This window comes from Lolium rigidum, chromosome 5 (assembly GCF_022539505.1).
Source record: "Lolium rigidum isolate FL_2022 chromosome 5, APGP_CSIRO_Lrig_0.1, whole genome shotgun sequence".
Classification (NCBI taxonomy): domain Eukaryota; kingdom Viridiplantae; phylum Streptophyta; class Magnoliopsida; order Poales; family Poaceae; genus Lolium; species Lolium rigidum.
The window spans coordinates 28,068,697-28,075,646 of NC_061512.1; positions in this window are offsets into that span (position 1 = coordinate 28,068,697).

Sequence of the window (6,950 nt, forward strand, 5' to 3'; positions counted from 1 at the left end):
AACTCACTTGTTAAAGCTTATAAAGATTCTTTGGCTTCCCTTGTGTCGAATCAATAAATTTGGGTTTTACTTCCCTCGAAGACTGTTGCGATCCCCTATACTTGTGGGTCATCAAGACTATTTTCTGGCGCCGTTGCTGGGGAGTATAGCTTTATTTACAAGCCCACTTGAAGGTGATATTGTTCGCTGCAATTTATTCATTATGGGGAAAGCTCCTGAATCGAAGTTCCCTATATTGACATCCACTACTAGAAGAGGTACAACTCTGAACACCTCTGTCGCTCTTGATTCGCCATCTATTTTGAGTAAGCTTCTTACTCCACCACATGCTACTGCTACTTCTGCTGAATCTTATAATGCTCCTGATGATTTGATGATGTCTCTACTGTGCTTGATAAGAGTGGTTCGCTAGGTTCTTTCCTAGATACTACAATTGCTAGAGCTAAACAAATTGAAAATGCTGAAAATACTGTTACACCTGTTAGTTCACCTCAAGCTAGGGGGAATCCTAGTGATGATCTTGATGAAACTTATATTGAACTTGATGATGAATTCATTGAAGAATGTCATGCTACTAGAGATGCAAGTGCTATGAGAAGTAGTCTTGCAAGACGAGCTGTTAGATATAATTTGTCTCCTGATGCTAAGTTTGCCACATCTCCCATAAATATTAGAGATAAGGATTATGATTTCTCTCTGGATTTGTCTTACATATCTATTGTTGAGAAAGAATCTTTCTGTGGTACTGAAAATGAAAGTGCTATGAAACATATGAATTAACTCTCTACTTTGAGTAATTTATTCTCCGATGATATTAAGATACGCACTTACTTTGTCACTAAAATTTTCCCTTTCTCTCTGAAAGGAGCAGCTAATATTTGGTATGATAATTTATCTCCTGGATCTATTGATAGTCCTATTGATTTGGTTAATGCCTTCTTTCAGAAATATTTCCCTGCTAGTGCTCAACATGCTGCTTTGTAGAAAATCTTTGACTTTTTGCAGGTAGAAGGAGAGAAATTGCCTGAATCATGGGCAATATTTTATTCTTTAATTAGAGCACAACCTAAACATCCATTAGCTAAAAATGAACTCCTTGATATATTTTATAATGGACTAACCGTTGAATCTAGGACATACCTGGATAGTTGTGCTGGTTGTGTTTTCAGGGAAAGAATTCCGGCTGAAGCTGAGGAATTATTGGCCAAAATAAGCAAGAATTATGATGATTGGACTACACCAGAGCCAATACCAACACCGAAGAAAAGGGGAATGATTGAATTAAATGATGAAGTGATGAGGCAAGCCAAGAAATCTCTTAAGGAGAAGGGTATTAAATCTGAAGATGTGAAGAATCTACCACCTATAGAAGAATTATGTAAGCCAATCCCTCGTTCTCCCACAATTGAGGTACACTCTCTCCAACGCTTTGATAATAGAGATATTCCCTACTCTAAACCTCCCGATCAATGCCTAGATGAATTTTACAATTATATTGTTAAGCAAGTTAATTTTAATAAGAGAGTGGAACATCACCTAATGGAAAATTCTAGAGCTATCAATAATTTGCATGATATTGTGGAAAGAACCTCTAATGATGTTAAAATGCTTGTTAAACATTTCCATATGGTTCAAACTCAAATTGATCATCTCACTAAAGTGTAAAAAGATTTGCTAGTTAATGCTTCTAGGGAAAAGCATGCTTATGAAATAAGAACTAGAAGTGGTGTTTCTACTCAGGATCCTCTATATCCTGAAGGACATCCAAAAAGAATTGAACAAGATTCTCAACAAGCCAATGATGCTAGGACTAAGTCTAATAAAAAGAAAAAGAAACATAAAACTGTTGTAGAATCCTCTGATCCTGCTAAAGATCCTAATAGTATATCTATTTCTAATGCTGAAACTGAAAGTGGTAATGATAAAAATGATGCTTCCGATAAATAAGAAATTGAAGAAGAACCTGAAAAGCATACTAAGAATATAAAATACACTAAGGAAGATTTCATTGCTACTAAACATGGTAGTGAAAGAGAACCTTGGGTACAAAAACCAATGTCTTTTCCTGATAAGAAACATAAATCGAAGGAGGAAGAACATTATAATAAGTTCCGTGAATGGATGAAACCTTTGGTTTTGCAAATTCCTTTGACTGATGCTATTAAATTGCCTCCTTATTCAAAGTATATGAAAGATATTGTCTCTAATAAGAGGAAGATTCCAAATGAGGAAATTTTCACTATGCTCGCTAATTACTCTTTTAATGGTAAGGTCCCAAAGAAGCTTGGTGATCCAGGTATACCCACTATTCCATGCTCCATCAAAAATAATTATGTTAGAACTGCTCTATGCGATTTAGGAGCAGGAGTTAGTGTTATGCCATTTTGTCTCTATAAGAGACTTGATCTAGAAATATTAATATCAACTGATATATCTTTGCAAATGGCTGATAAGTCTACTACTGTTCCTGTTGGTATATGTGAGGATATTCCTGTTCAAGTTGCTCATCATTGTATGATATTAACTGACTTTGTTGTGCTAGAAATGCCTGAAGATGATAATATGTATATTATTCTTGGGAGACCTTTTCTTAACACTGCAGGGGCTGTTATTGATTGCAACCAAGAAAAAGTAACTTTCAATATCGATGACAAAGAGCATATGGTTTATTTTCCCAAGAAGATCGATGTGAATTATGGTCTAAACTCAATTATTAATGTTGATACTATCCAAATTGGGGAATTTCATTTGCCTTTGCCCAAGCCAAAGAAAGAGAATAATATTTTCATGGTTGGAACTATTCCTATCGAGATTGAGGTAACATAATCATTGTGTGAAATGCAAAGTTTTGCTTCATATAAAAATTGTTTTGATAACAAGACTTGATCAACCTTGTTAGCAAAATAATTTTGAATGAATGAAACTATGTTTTCACCTATGTACCATTGATTGACTTTATACTAGAATGTCTTAGAGTTACTGTAGACTTGGTTTTGATTTAATATTTCTTCGTTCCATAATTGTTTTCCTGCGATAGAATTATTATTCAAATTCTGAAATTGGCCCAAAAATAAAGTTTTTCGAAAAATTCCAGAAAATGTATAGAAACTTTTTACGTGAGAAAAGAGGCAGAGAGGCACCTGGGGCAGCCCAGGGGTACCCACCAGCCGACCACACCATGTGGTGGCGCGGGGCACCCCTTGGTCGCGCCAAGGCCAGGTGTGGCCCCCCTGGCCCTCCACTTGCTCCCTCATCTGCCATTCTCTTCTCTCTCCCAAAAAACACTCCACCATTTTTCAAACCCATGCTCTTCCTGTTCTTCATCGCGAATTTTCGATCTCCTTTCTCAGCCCATATTTCCTGCTGAAATTTGAAGCATTTGCTCTCCGGTATGTGACTCCTCCGATTATCCAAGTAGAATTTTGATTGATGAAGTATATCTTGAATATTTTGCTGCTGTAGATGACATGATAAGTGAGCTTGCATGCTTGTATTATGATGGGATAAGTTTTTTTGATGCATGTTTAGTCCTCTTATGAGTTTCCATAGTGTTCTCCTTCATTTGTTCATCTTAAAATCATTTTTATGAGGTTTGTTTAAAATTTCAGAGATGGAAGGCAATGCATACCAACTTAATCAACATGAATTGGAGTTGAATGAAGTTATGAAGGTTCACCGGGAAGAAGAAGTTTTTCCTTCTCTTTATCCATGTGTGGCATTCATGAGTGTTGCAGGAATTCTACAAGATTTCCGGACTTTGGTTTCCAATGCAGGGTTGGAAAGTTTTGTTGATGGTGAACCATACCAACATGTTAAGCTAACTATGTCTGTGGTGCATGACTTCAGATTTAGTTGGAAATTGCCTAACCCTATGGTTCATTACAAAATATATAATATAGCTGTCAATTTGCCTCTCGATGATTTCTGTGCAGCTATCAGAGTGCCACAATGGGGGTCATGCAGAAAAACCAAGGAGCAACCCAAGCCATTGCTGGAACTCTATAAAGAAATTTGTCAGGGGAGGAGCTTCTCAGAGGAGGATGGTAAAATCCAATGCATTCAACTTCCCGCTATTCGGTATTTTGCTTATTTTATTACTAAGTGCGTTCTAGCTAGAAAGGATGCAAGCAAATTATCCTCTCATGATTTAGCCTTCCTAGCTGCTGCCTTGAAACAAGATAAAGAGTATAATTTGGGTGCTTTGATAGCTTCCCGTCTTACTACTAACCGTGAGAAAGGGGGAGTTTGTGGAGGCCTCATTGCCTCTCGTTTGTTAGCCTTTCACGGTCTAGCACCACATGCTTTAGACTTTCAATTTCCATTGGAGAGGCTTGATCTTAATTCAATGATGCAACATCAATTTATTTCTTACGAAGCTAACATGTACTACCTACCTTATGAAATTACCTTTTTCAAAAGAAAATCATTATCTCGGTGGGTAACTAAGACCGACCGCATAGTCAATTTCCCTGCGCCCCATTTGCTTAACCTTGATGCCAGGGAAGGATGATCACTCATGGAACAAGAGCTTGACACATACATAGCGGTACAGGAGCAACATGTATAGGACGATGGAGGGGAGGCCGAAGACAACTTCGTTCGGCCCTCCAACACTGCTGGGTTCCCATATCAGCAACCTGACTATGACTATGGGCCTTCAGTTTCTTCTTCCTCACGAAGGCCGGGGTATGATCATGCTAGGGATGACCCACCATCCTGGAGCCACTACTCACCATGGGGTTGATCTCCACTTAGGCCAAAAGCCTACGCTTGGGGGCAGGTATACCGACATCTCGCTCATCTACATATTATATTCCGTCGGAACTTTGTATATCCATGTTTTGCTTTCTTTTTGTTCTTGTTAGTTCATTTCTGTAATTTCTCTTTATTTGAATCTTGGGAGTTTTTACTACTGTAATAACCTCTCCTTAGCTTATTTATTTCGTTTTTATACCAAGGATAGCCTCTAATAGGAAGGAGGTAAGAATTTGGGGAGTTGCTGTCTAAAAATAGATTATGTGCTGTCACCATAAAAATTCGTATAAATAGCTAGAAATTTTGAGCTGCCAATTTTTGAGCATATGACCCAGGTTGTTATCTAACTTTCGTTAGTTGAGCACTTTTCGAGCTGAGCTACAGAACATTATCATAAAAATTGATCTTTCCGTGCTGTTCTGGGTTGGCAGATTTCTGCCACTTGTTGCATTTGCGTGTTTATATTAGTTTTCTTTCTTTTTGTTGTTCTTGCTTTTGTTTCTACTTTCCAAAACACAAAAATACCAAAAACATTTCTGTTGTTTCTCTTCATTTGCTTCTTAGTTTTCTTCATCTTCTCATTATGGTTTGCTATGCGAAAATCCAAAAAGATTTTGCTTTGTGTGTTGATTAAAAATCGAAAACCCAAAAATATTTGTTGTTCTTCTTCGGTTTTGTAAAGTTGCGGCAGGGTTCAACGGTCTTCCGTGACTTTATTGGAGCTTTGTTATCATTTCATATCATTAAAGTCATACAAGTGAAGAGCAATAATGGCGGTCATGACAATTCGAGTTGTGGTGAGAGGCTGGTATGAACTCTATTTGTTTTCATTTTTATACATATACTCATTTATGTGGACATGCTTATTTTGTTTGTGTAAGGTGTATGCTACTTGATGATGCTCAGTAGTTTATGCTCTCTCATGATTAGTTCCAATTTACTAATATTAGGTAACATGTCATATAGATGTTTGCTTGCATTGCTCTATTCATATAACGGTATGGCATTGTGGTATCCTCCTCTGAATGTTTCATTTGAATCGACTTGGCACATGCTCAAGCATGCATAAGACTAAAACAAAAGTCATTTAAGCATCGATGATTTATCTTGACTCGGAGTTCTTGTATTACTTTTATGCTTCCGTTAATTTTATCCGTCGCAAGCATGATTATGATAGTTACTGCTTTCTTGATTGTCGCTTCCCAGTCTATTGCTAGTCTTCACTTATACTGAGTATGAGCTCTACTCGTGCATCCAACTACTGAAAACCAAAGTGCCAATTGTATCCACCATACATACCTATATGTGGTATTTCGCTGCCAATCCAAAGTGAATTGCTTGTGTGCTACCTTTAAACCTTCAAAATTATTATCACTTGTTTTGTGTGATTTATAGCTCATGAGAAAGTAGTCTAAAAACTATTTGTGGTAAGTCTTATGTCTTATGCATTTCAGTTCTTATAAGTTGCTTGTTGTGTGATAACCATGCTGTCATGGGGAACACCATCAATGTGCCTTTGTTGAATATCGTGTGAATTACTATGCATGCTCATCTTGTTTGAAGTAAGGGAGATTTACCATGAGTTGCAAAGATTGGAGTATGCATATTGTTAGAGAGGAACATTGGGCCACCAACTAAAGCCATGTTCACATGGTGGACGTTTCAGTTGGACAAAAGTCCAAATATCTGTTTTCCTTGTCTTCCCGGTATGGATGTCCAAAAAGTTGAGATTTATCAAAATTGAGAAATCAAATGAGATTCATCTCCTAGGACCTTTGTGAGGAGGCAAGGAGGTACCCCTTTGTGACACTTGGTTGAAACATATGTATGCGATGAAAATCCATGGAAATCCAAGCTAATTAGGACAAGGTGTGAGCACTATTAGTATATTATGCATGAGGCGAGCAACTTATAGGAAGTGTTATGCATGAGCCATATTATTTATCACTACCGTTGACATGAGTTGCACTTCTCAAAAAATATATTTTCAACACTCCTATTGCATTCAAAATGAAAAGCTCTAGCACATGAGCAATCTTACTTCCCTCTGCGCAGGGCCAATCTTATACTTTTATGTTGAGTCACCATCCGTTCTTCGAGCACTTTCTTGAAAGCATAGTTGTCATTCTTAGTTTAATGTGCTTGTCCCGAAATAAGATTGATTGTGGTATAACTGTGATGCTTGAATCTTTCGA